Here is an 11,940-nt window from a genome sequence, read left to right on the forward strand (position 1 = left end):
AAGATGAAAGGGATATGAAATAAGTTTAATTTACTATATGTACAAGAACTATATAGTTTTGTTACACGATTAAAGAAATTGAAGAGAAACATTTAGTAATTAAGACAAATATTGTTTGTAAAGGTTGCTTAAATATTGAAGAGAAATTAAGCAAATGGTCATCTTCATACACAAATTTTAAAATTTTATTAGTTTTGTAATTTGTTTAAAACCGTATGTGGGGGAGGGGGAGAGCTGGGGGGAAGGAAGGTGGGAGAAAAATGAGGGAGGGTAGCAAGTTTGACAAGAAATGTACTCTCTACCTTACACATGTAACTGTAACCCATCTGTATATCACCTTGATGATAAAAATTAAATTAAAAAACATACGTAAATTGGCTTTAAAAAAGTTGAAATAGTAAGTTTAGTAACTTTACTACAGCAACTTCTATGTTTAAGCAGAGGCCCCACTATTCCTTTTTCTTTGTACAAAGTGAACCTCAAAAATGCCCATACTACTTATCAAATGGGAGAAAAGATGGACTGACTATGGGTCTGCACAAACAACTGCTCACAGGTGGACAATGATGGCTCATGCTTGTATAATCCTAGCTACTCAAGAGGCTGAGATCTGAGGATTGCTTTGCAGCCAGCTTGGGCAGGAAAGTTCTGGAGGACTCTATCTCCAATTAACCACACACAAAACATCTGCAAGTGGAGGCTTGGCTCAAGTGGTACAGCACCAGCCTTGAGTGAAAACAAGCTAAATGACAGTGCCCAGGCCCTGAGTTCAAGCCCTAATAAGCTCCTGCTCCCCCATAAAAACCCTCACAATTGAGGATTCAACCTCAATTAAGGATTAAGGAGGTTTAAAGGCAGGTTGGGTAAGAAAGTCTCTTTAATCTCCAATTAAGCACCAAAAAGCCAGAAGTAGAGCTGTGACTCAAGTGGTAGAGCATCAACCCTGAGTGAAAAAGCTAAGGGAGAGCACCCAGGCCCCGAGTTCCAGCTAGTATGGACACAAAAACAAGCAAGCAAGCATGCAAACAAAAAATCTTTATTCATTTGTTTGGGTGGTACTGGGATCTGAACTCAGGGCCTCATGAGACAGTTGCTCTACCACTGAAGCCACACTGTAGCCCTAAAAAAATAATCCCTCAAATACTTACTTTTAATAGAAGCTTTCTATAGTAAATACCTTGTAGTTCAAACAGTCAGCAAAATAAATGGCATAAGAATGAGGATGAATTCTACATTTGCTTTTGAGATTTTTTCATTATAAGTTGTACCTGTGGTAACCAGGTGTGTCCCATAGTAGGTAGAATATGGCATTTCAGAAGGAGCACATTTTTCACCTGAAGGTTTAGATTTGTGCAACAAAAATAAAGGAGAAAGAGTTGTGAATACAGAATAAATGCAGGATTGCAGTTAAAATGGAATTTACTCCACACACATAGAGCAAGTCTCCTCCATATAGTGTTTCCTGTGGAAGCTGAAGAATTAGAAAATTTATATCTTATCTTTCCTTTGGAGAATGAAATCCTTCCTTCAGCTATTTTGAGGATCCCCATCCTCCTGCCACCCTAACACCAGTGGACACCCACGAGGAGTTATGCTAACCAGGCTGGGACATCCAGCCCTCTAATTGGGGCTGCCTTCACCTCATCTACCACACCTGCAAACTTCTGGACCAAAGCTATCTGAAGGTCTGTGGTCTTTGCCACTGCAGCTCTCTGAGCTGGGAGTTCTCTGGCAAGTGCCAGAGTTTTGGTTCACCTGTAGACTCAGGAGGTACATTAAGCTATACGGCACCACCTCCCAACACTTAGAATCATTCTTTAATAATTTAATGAAATTACAAATGGATCTTATTTGGTTGTATTTACCTAAAGCCACTTAAGGTTTCAAAGACTACTGAACTACTGGCCTTTAAGAGCACTGAGAATAGAAATGTATATAAAGAGAGAAATAAGGTCAGAATTATGACTTTATAGGCTAAAATGTCTCTGACATAAACCTGGGCACCCTGCATTACTGTTCATTCTCCTATGCCCACAGAATGTCATCCTAGCTAATATATGCACATGCTCATACCACACATATGTATATAACACCTGGCTAAGACACATACATATACCATGTAAGCACTTCATTGCGCCCCCTCACACTTGGCTCTCTAGTTAATCAATTTTCTCTGAAAGAAATCAAAACTTGAAAACTTTGATGATGCACTTCTGGGTTCAAGAATGTTCAAGATCAGTCGAGGGTATTCAATTGCCAGACAGTAAAGACACAGTTTTTGTGCTTTTTGGTCAAAACTGTCAAAATAGTATCAAGGTTAGCATGAGCCAATTACAGGGTTCTTTTGGCTAAAATCTCTCTTTTGGGTCAACAACAACAAAAAAGAATTAATAATTACAAAGAATGGAAACAAATAATGTCACTGAAAAGCCATGAGCTCATAAGAGTATTCTGAGAAAAAAGTATGGTATTTTAAAAAAGAGATAGCTAGAAAAGACTATGTTATTTTTGGGTGTCATTTTGACATTCTCAAGGCTTTTGACCTTGCTAAGCTCACAGACTATGAAAAGAATGCAGAAGACCAAGTTCCAGAAATGTTATAAAAGCATTACATTTGCATACAAGGGATTCAATGGAATGGATAAAAGTATCTTTGTAGCCAGATGGAAAGTTACTTAATGCAAGTGAATAAAAAAAAAGTTGCAAAATCCAAAATACTAAAGCAAGGCGTGGAGTCAACCTCATATTCATGAGTAGGCAAGAGAAATGTTTTGTTAAGTCCAGAGAAGTGTGGGTCCTGAGGCCAAGCATTTCTGGGAGGCCTTGAGGTGCCACAGTTCCAACTTGCAGGGTGGTAAGGCACAGACTGCAGATTGGGCAGGGGTTTGCCCTGACCTCTAGTGGTACTGTTGGGTAATAACAGAAAACAACAACTAGCAATGCATCAAAAAGTTGAAAAGAAACGGTCAAGTATTCCTGTGCACTGGATTGGGATTAGCTCATACCAGGCAGAATCTCTGGTTGGCAAATAAATTATTAGGTGTAGTACAGTGGGACAAATCTTTTAAAAGTTGATCTACAGAAAACAATGTGGTCATAGTGGGTGGCTGTGTGGGATATTGGAAAACTCAAGTAGCATAGTGAGCTGAGATTCAAGAACCAGGGCTAAGACTTTGCTGGACAAGACTTAGGGCAAACTGCTTACAACATCTTTGAGTGAGTTTCTTCTCTCCTTCTCTCCCTCTCTCTCCCTCCCCTTTCCCCTCCCCTCCCCTTTTTTACCTGTCTCCTTCCTCCTTTTTTGTGGTACTAAGGATTTCAACCAGGGCCTTGCTTTACCACTAGAGCAATACATCCAATCTGTTTTTTGTTTGTTTTTGTTTATTTTTTGCCAGCCCTGGGGCTTGGACTCAGGGTCTGAGCACTGTCCCTGGCTTCTTTTTGCTCAAGGCTAGCACTCTACCACTTGAGCTACAGCACCACTTCTGGCCTTTTTTGTATATGTGGTGCTGAGGAATAGAACCCAGGACTTCATGCATGCCAGGCAAGCACTCTACCGCTAGGCCACATTCCCAGCCCCTGTTTTTTTTTGTTTTTGACATAGGGCCTCAGTGCCTCTGCTCTAGTTGGCCTTGAACTCTTGAGCCTCCTGCCTTCACCACCTGAGTGGCTGGAATTACAGAGATATGCTAGCACATCTGGCTTTTCAATCCATTTTCCATCTTTCAGAAATGAGGCTGTGAATAAAATGGTTTCTCAAGCCTCCTCTGTCTGTAATATTCTGAGAACAAAAAGTCTACACACGCTTAAAAGTCAAAATCATTTCCTTGGTCTAAATACATTTCTTTCCATAGTTAAGTCAGATTCCTGTAGTGAACAGTATTCTACTTTTTTTTTTTTTTTTTTGGCCAGTCGTGGGCCTTGGACTCAGGGCCTGAGCACTGTCCCTGGCTTCTTCCCGCTCAAGGCTAGCACTCTGCCACTTGAGCCACAGCACTGCTTCTGGCCGTTTTCTGTATATGTGGTGCTGGGGAATCGAACCTAGGGCCTCGTGTATCCGAGGCAGGCACTTCTTGCCACTAGGCTATATCCCCAGCCCAGTATTCTACTTTTACAGAAACATTACAGCTCAACTTTTATATCCTATGCTGTTCTAACATTGAAGGCAAAAGCACTTGGATTGGCTTACACTTTAGCCCCCTTAACAAATGGCTGAGGAAAAAAAAATAGGCCTGTTCGATTGCTATTTTGAGGCCAATTCATCTTCAAATGATCAAAAGAATACATTTACAGTTTAAAGTATCACATTTGGAGTTTTTATTTTTAAATGATTATCATTTAACAGAGAAAAGAGTTGCAAGACAGTGACAGAAAAGTGAAAAAGAGGGAGAGTTTTCCTGAAGAGAACAAAGGCACATTGATGCCTATGACACAGAAATACCATCTCTAAGAACCTCTGACGTTAGGTTTGGCTGCTCCTCAGCTATTCTTCCCCAAATCAGTCAACCCCAAAGGGAAGACAAAAGGAGGTAATCAGATGCAACTCAGTGCTAGGTGTTCTAGCTCACACCTGTAATCTCAGCTACTCAGGAGGTAGAAGTGCAGGAAGATTGCTATATAGGATTAGTCTGGCACAAAGTTAGCAAGATCCCCATTTTAATAAACCAACCAGATATGCTAGTCAATGCCTATAATCCTAGCTACATAGAATGCAGAGGAAGGAAGACTGAGGTCTGAGGCTGGCCCTGGCAAAAGGGAGACCCTATCTGTAAAAGAATTAAACAACAAAAAAGGGTGGGGGGCTGAGGTGTTACTCATGTGGTAGAGGGGTTGTCTAACAAATGCAATGTCCTGAGTTCAGTCCCCAATATTGCAGAAAGGAAGGAAGGAAGGGCTAGGAAGGGAAAAAAGGAAGAAAGGAAGGAAGGAAGAAAGAAAAGAATGGAAAAAAGAGGAAAAAAATTCTATTTTCCTTGGGAAGGCACAGCTCTAGAGAGCTTGGGTCCTACTATTGCTATTTTTCTTTCTTTTTTTTTCTTAATTATGGTTAAGTGTACTTAGAGCAAATGAGTCAAATGAAGTATCAAGTGAGTCCCCAAACAAGTAAACATTGATTTTAGAAAGATCTTTCACTAGGCACTTAGGAAAGAAAGCGTAAGGTAAGATTACTAACTAGCATAGATTGACTAAGAAAAACATCCTAGCAGATAGCATTTTTTTCCTTCTTCCTTTTCCTCTTCTTCTTATTTCTTGTTATTTTTATTATTCAACATCATGGAAAGTGAGTTTAGCTTTCAGTCAAACATTTGGCAAAAATCAAAGTGTGAAAGCTGGTCAAACGATAATAGATTTAGTAAGATTCATTCCTGGTTGAATGAAGTGCATGGAGTTGAGAACTTGTCCACATTCCTTGTGCTTTAGGTCCCTTCTAGCGCAGGAGAGAGCCAGGAAAGAGAGAAGGGGAGGTGCAAGAGAGTGCTTTGGGATTAATGTCTTCTTTGTGCTCTTGTCTGGCCTTGTGAATACTTAGTAACTATTGTAACAGCAACAACAAGATCAGGGTTTGGAAACAACTCAGTAAATCTAGCATAGTAACAGCCCATTCAATCTATGGTATTTTGATTCTTCAACTGGGTTTATTATCAGTTTATCTAGATATGAATAATAATCTGCAGAATTACCATTGGAATTGAAAAATTGGTTCACCATGGGTACATAGATATCTGACTTTAAAAGGCTCATGAAAAACAATTATTCATGGCATCAAGAAAAAAAAATCAACTCACTATAACAAATTTCACGTGTGTGTGTGTGTGTGTGTGTGTGTGTGTGTGTGTGTGTGTGTGTGTTGGGGCTGGAACTCAGGACTTGGTGCTGTCCCTTAGGTTTTTTGCCCAAGGCTAGTGTTCTACCACTTGAACCACAGCAACACTTCCAGCTCTTTGCTGGTTAATTGTAGATAAGGATAGGAGTCTCCTGGACTTTTCTGCCTGGGCTGGTTTAAACCAGGAACCTCAGATCTCAGCCTCCCAAGTAGCTGGGATTACAGGAGTGAGCCACCAGCATCTGTTTAGGTTCCACTTTAATAACATTAGTGTGTTAAGAATCTATAAGAAAAGACAGTTGGCTTTGTTTATATGTAAAAAGATATGATTGGGATACTATCTACGTAATTAAGAATCTACCACAAACACAAAGAAGGAGATTTTTTAAAAAGTATATTACTTCCATCACAGCATCAAAGTTGAAATATCACTTACCTTAAGATTAAATAAGACTAGTTCTTCTCAAAGTCAGCTGTACTCAACTTTGTATTTTCAAAGTAAATATCACTAAAATGAAAAAAAGAAGATTTAGAAAAGTAATGATCAAGATTGAAGAACTATTTCCTCAAACCTCATCTATATTTCAAATATATTAGCATTAAACCACCAAGTATAAGCTGAGTGAGCTATTATTTGTAAATTTTATAGAATATACATATATACAATGACCAAATAGTAGTGCTTTATGTAATTATCTAGGTCGAAAAAATTTAAGGCAGAATATAATACACATGTGATATCCCATAGCTTCAAATGTTGTTTTAGATTTATTGCCAACTATCCAGTATGTACTAGAGCCTTGAAAAACTAGTTGTAATTTTTAAAGATGTATATTTTCATCAAATATCCTCTTCCACAAGCCGTTTGCTTTATACTCATGAAGTTGTATTGTGGTATTCTTGTACATATATAGAAAATGCAAATATGATGGTTAAAAATGGAAGGAAAAAGAACATTTTACTATTCTGGCTTTACAAATATTCTAAATGTTGCATAGACAAATTTCTACATACATGAACAGTTTAATTTCTGGTGATAATACACTTGAAAACATCTTTACATTTAGTTGGTATTTTATCAAGTATCAGTCATTGGGCCATGACTATACATTTGTTATTTGTTACTGATCATGTCCTGAATTGGCAACCACAACATCTACTGATATCCAAATCTGCTTTCAGATTCAACCTCTCACTCTGTTACAATATCCAGTCTACAGGATTTGAGTCTCTTTGTGCTCAAGGCTACCGCTCTACCACTGGAGTCACAAGGCCACTTCCAGTTTTTGAGTGGTTAATTGGAGATGAGAATCTCATGGGGACTTTTCTGCCCAGCTGGCTTCAAAGTGATTCTCAGTTCTCAGCCTCCTGAGTAGCTAGGATTACAGGCATGAGAGCCATGGGTACCTGGCTATAGGACATTTCATTCAGGATCGTCTGCTCTGCATTGCACCAAACTACAATCCGTTCATTTGTTTAGATATTGGAGATGCATATGTTTGATCATCTTTATCCTATGATGTTAGGATTTTATTGAAAACAAACTTGTTATTTTTCCGATAAGCCAGACAACTTACTATTATTTGGTCCTCCTTTTAACTTATTTATATTAAGTGGGTATCTTCTGGGTAGCATATAGTCAGGCCTGGATTTTTATTTTTAAATAAGATCTGATAATTGCAGCTTTTTTTTTTTTTTGTTTTGTTTTTTTCAAGGCTAGCACTCTGCCAACTTAAGCTACAGCGCCACCTCCGGCCTTTTCTATATATGCGGTACTGAGGAATCAAACCCAGGGCTTCATGTATACAAGGCAAGCACTCTTGCCACTAAGCCATATTCCCAGTCCTAATTGCAGCTTTTGTGTTGAGGTTTAGACATGTAATTTTGATATGGGTGGGTTTAAAACAGCCACTTTGTTTTTTTATTTTCTCATCCATTCCTTTTTTTTCTATTTATTTTTACTGTGTTTGAAAGACTTTTCTTGTTCAATTTTAATTGACAAGTAAAAATTGCATGCATCTACAGTTTACATAATTTTTTGACATAACATTGCACAAAGGCTAAAATCAAGCTATTTAATATATATGTCACCATACTTTTTTGTGTGTGGTGAGAACACCTAAAATCTCCTCTCTGATCAATGTTCAAGTATACAACTTAGTATTATTAGTCACCACAATGATCTCTTGAGCTATAACTGTAACTTAATATTTTTTGACCAGTCTCTCCCCTGCCTCTTCCCAACCCCTGCCACTAGCCAGCCTCTGGAAATCATTTTTGACTCTCTTGAGTTTTGCTGTTTTAGACTTTATATATGTGAGATAACATGGCAAGTTTCTATCACTTAACATAATGTCCTCCAAGCTCATCCAGCTGTGACAAGGGATAGGACTTGCTTTTTAAAGAACAGAATAGTATTCTATTTTGTGTGCCACATTTTCTGTTATGTATTCATGTTGATGGACATTTAGACAAAACACATCTTTTGTTTTTTGTTATTTTGTCAGACATAGGGCTTGAACTCAGGACCTGGACACCATCCCTGAGCTCTTTTTCCTCAAGGCTAGCTAGCCTTCTACCACTTTGAGCCACAGCTGCACTTGCAGTTTTCTGGTGTTAGGTAGGAGTGTCACAGGGACGTCTCTGCTGGGGCTAGCTTCGAACCTTGATCCTCAGATCTCAGCCTCCTAAGTAGCTGGGATTACATTCGTGAGCTCCCAGTGCCTGGTAACACTTATTTTTTTGACAGTGCTCATTAAGATTTATTTTGGCTTTAATTTCATTTCCCTGATTAGTAATGGTGAATATTTTATGTGCTACTTATAGACATATAGATACCTTCTTTTTAAAACAAAAATGCCTGTTTGAATCCCTTGTCCATTTTGAGATTGTGTTGTTCTCTTACTGACATTTGCATTTCTTGTGTATTTTGGATATTAACTCTATGATATAAATAATTTGTAATTATTCCTTCCCATTCTGCATGCTGTCTCTTCACTGTTCTCTCTTTAGCTGTGCACAAGCTTTTTATATGAATGGAATACCAAGAGAATTATTTTAAAAATATTTCATTTTAACCTCTGTTGGCTCATTAGCTGTAATTTGTGTATTTTAAGGAATGGCTTAGCTTATTATCCATCTTAAAATATTAAATAGACATGGTATATAGATTTTGCAAAACACCTTCAGGCTTTTGTGCTATTTTTGCCACACATTTTGCTTTTATATGTTAGAAATTTCACAACATTATTTTTCACTATAAACAGTTTGATTGTCAGTTATTCTTTTAGTAGATGCAGATTTCCATCTGGGATATTTTTTCCTTCTGTTTGGAAGATTTAACATTTATGGTACATCTGTAATTCTTGCAAGTCTGCTGATGATAAACTCACGAGTGTCTATTTCCAAACATCTTTCACTTTGATTTGGGAAGATATTTTATCTGTGTATCAAATCCTAGTTGAACAACTTTATTTTTTGCAACTTATTTCTTTTTCTGGATGGCATTGTTCCTGACAAGAAATGGATCATTATTCTTATCTGTGGTCCTCCATTACCCCTTCCCTTGGTTCTAGTTTAACCATCACTTTAAAACAACCTTTAAAGTGGTATTTGTGGGGGAATATGGCCTAGTGGCAAGAGAGCTTGCTTCCCATACATAAAACCCTGGTTTGGATTCCCTTGCACCACATATATAGATAAATAGCCAGAAGTGGCGCTGTGGCCCAAGTGGCAGAGTGCTAGCCTTGAGCAAAAGGAAGCCAGGAACAGTGCTCAGGCCCTGAGTCCAAGGCCCAAGACTGGCAGAAAAAAGAAAAAGATAAAGTGGTATTTGCTTCTTCACTGGTGTTTGCTTCTGTGGGCTTATGGTTTCCAGCAATTTTTTGAAAACTTCTGGCCATTACATCTTCAAATGCTTTTCTCCCCCTTGCTTAGGGACTACACACAGATTAGGTTGAGGTTATAGCCTATGGAGGGATCTAGCTGGTTTTTTTTGTGTTTTTTTTTTTTTTCCTGTTTTTCTTTGGATAATTTCTACTGTTACCTTCAAGTCTACCATTGCTGCTTCTGCTTCTAATCTATCTGGCATGTAGTTCTTTCAGAAACTAAAACATCCACTTCTAGATGTCTGAATTGTTTTTCATATCACTTCTCCACTGAACATAATCTTTTCTCTTGCTGAACACATAGTCATAATTGTTGCAATGTCCTAATCTACTAACTTTATCACATCAACCATATCTGGGTTAGTATAAATTGAATGGCCCCCCCATGATGGGCTGTGTTTTCTCACATACTTGCATGTAGGATAACCTCCAATGGATGCCACATATGCTAAATGTTATCTTGTTCTAATGTACATTTGTAGTCTTACGAATATTCTTCAGCTTTGTTCTGGCACATGAAGTTATTTTGACACATTAATGCTCCTTTGTTAGCAGAAGAAAAGTATGAAGGCAAGGGCTACTGCATTCCTATGAGTGAGGCAAACTTCCCAGTAGTGTCCCCACTGGCCCATGGTTTCTGAGGTTTTCTGGTTGGGGCAGGCATTATTTTTGCATGAGAGCTGATGATTATTCTAATACTTCAAGTGTTACACTTGGCTCAAGCTTTCTGACATGCACATGTGGATCTCTGCATACCCCTGGCAGGCCTATACTCTTCTTCCCTGTAGACTCTAGCCTCTCTGGTCTCTCAGTGTTAACTTAACCAAGGAGAATGTCAGGCTTCACTCAGGCTCTCCCTTTTTGTCACACATTGTATATATTTTCAAGACAGAGAGCTGTGCCAATCACAGGGCCCATTGCCCTCCACAGACTGATATCCAACATCTGGAAAACATGGCTTTCATTTTGATGAAACTATAATGGCATACATTTTGTGTTCTTTTCATTGTTTTAGCAAGAGAGTAAGTCTGGTATTGGTTACTTCCATTTTATAGGAAAGTATAAGTCTTGACATACAAGATAAAATATTGAAAGTCAGGAAGCTCCCGCTGCCCTCCAGTGGTCTATTTGTGTGTCTCTGCGGCTGGGCTGGTCCCAGGACTTGAACTTATGGCCAGGGCGCTGAGCTTTTGTGCTCAAGGCTAATGATCTACACCTTAAGCCGCAGTTCTACATCCAGTTCTTTTGGTTGTTAATGTCTTAAGATATAACAGCTACCTTGATACACAGAGTTCAGCTTCTTTTACGCAGGCTAAAAGAATCACTAACAGTAAAGCAATGCTCCATGCATCGTATTATTATTATTATTATTTTGTTTTACTAGTCTTGGGGCTCAAACTCAGGGCCTGAGCACTGTCCCTGGCTTCCTTTTGCTCAAGGCTAGCACTCTGCCACTTGAGCCACAGCGCCACTTCTGGCTTTTTGTTTATGAGGTGCTGAGGAATCAAACCCAGAGCTTCATGCATGCTAGGCAAGCATTCTACCTCTAAGCCACATTTCCAGCCCCGCATTGTATGATTTTTGTTGTTCGCATTATGAAATGGCTCTTCTGATTGAAGCCACCTCACAATAAAGCCTTAAAGTCTTAAATCAAATTCTACCTTACAGAATATTGTTGGATCAAAATTCTATAGTATATTTTATCTTACTACTTTTCTTTGTTGAGTTTGCAGATGGGACCCATTATGTTGATATTTTCTACAAAAGTTACTTGGATATAAGGGATGTTATATAAAATACTATTTCCATAGAAGCCAAGGAAGTATTGATATCACAGAGAATGTAACTGATGGTTATTTATGCAAAAATACTTAAAATCCTTCTAAGGCTTCACAAGAATAATTTATGTAGTCATGAACACATAAAATGGAATATAAAAACATTGAGATTTCATTTGCTTATAAAAGTAACAAATTCCTTTACACAAAACAATACTGGACAAAGAAAACATTTAAAAAATCAGCATCTATGTTTGAAATGGCATGATCTCTATTTTTTAAAAGTATTTCATTGATTGGAATTTAGGTAAAAAAGATTAAAATTTCTTCTTGCAATGATATTTTATAAACCTACATGGTTTCATCCCTCACAAACTAAATTTAGAACATAAAAAAGAAACTCCCCGTGCAGAATAGTTTTGTACTAGCAAACAGGTAATTCACATCCTGA

Source organism: Perognathus longimembris, chromosome 11, assembly GCF_023159225.1.
Source record: "Perognathus longimembris pacificus isolate PPM17 chromosome 11, ASM2315922v1, whole genome shotgun sequence".
Lineage (NCBI taxonomy): Eukaryota > Metazoa > Chordata > Mammalia > Rodentia > Heteromyidae > Perognathus > Perognathus longimembris.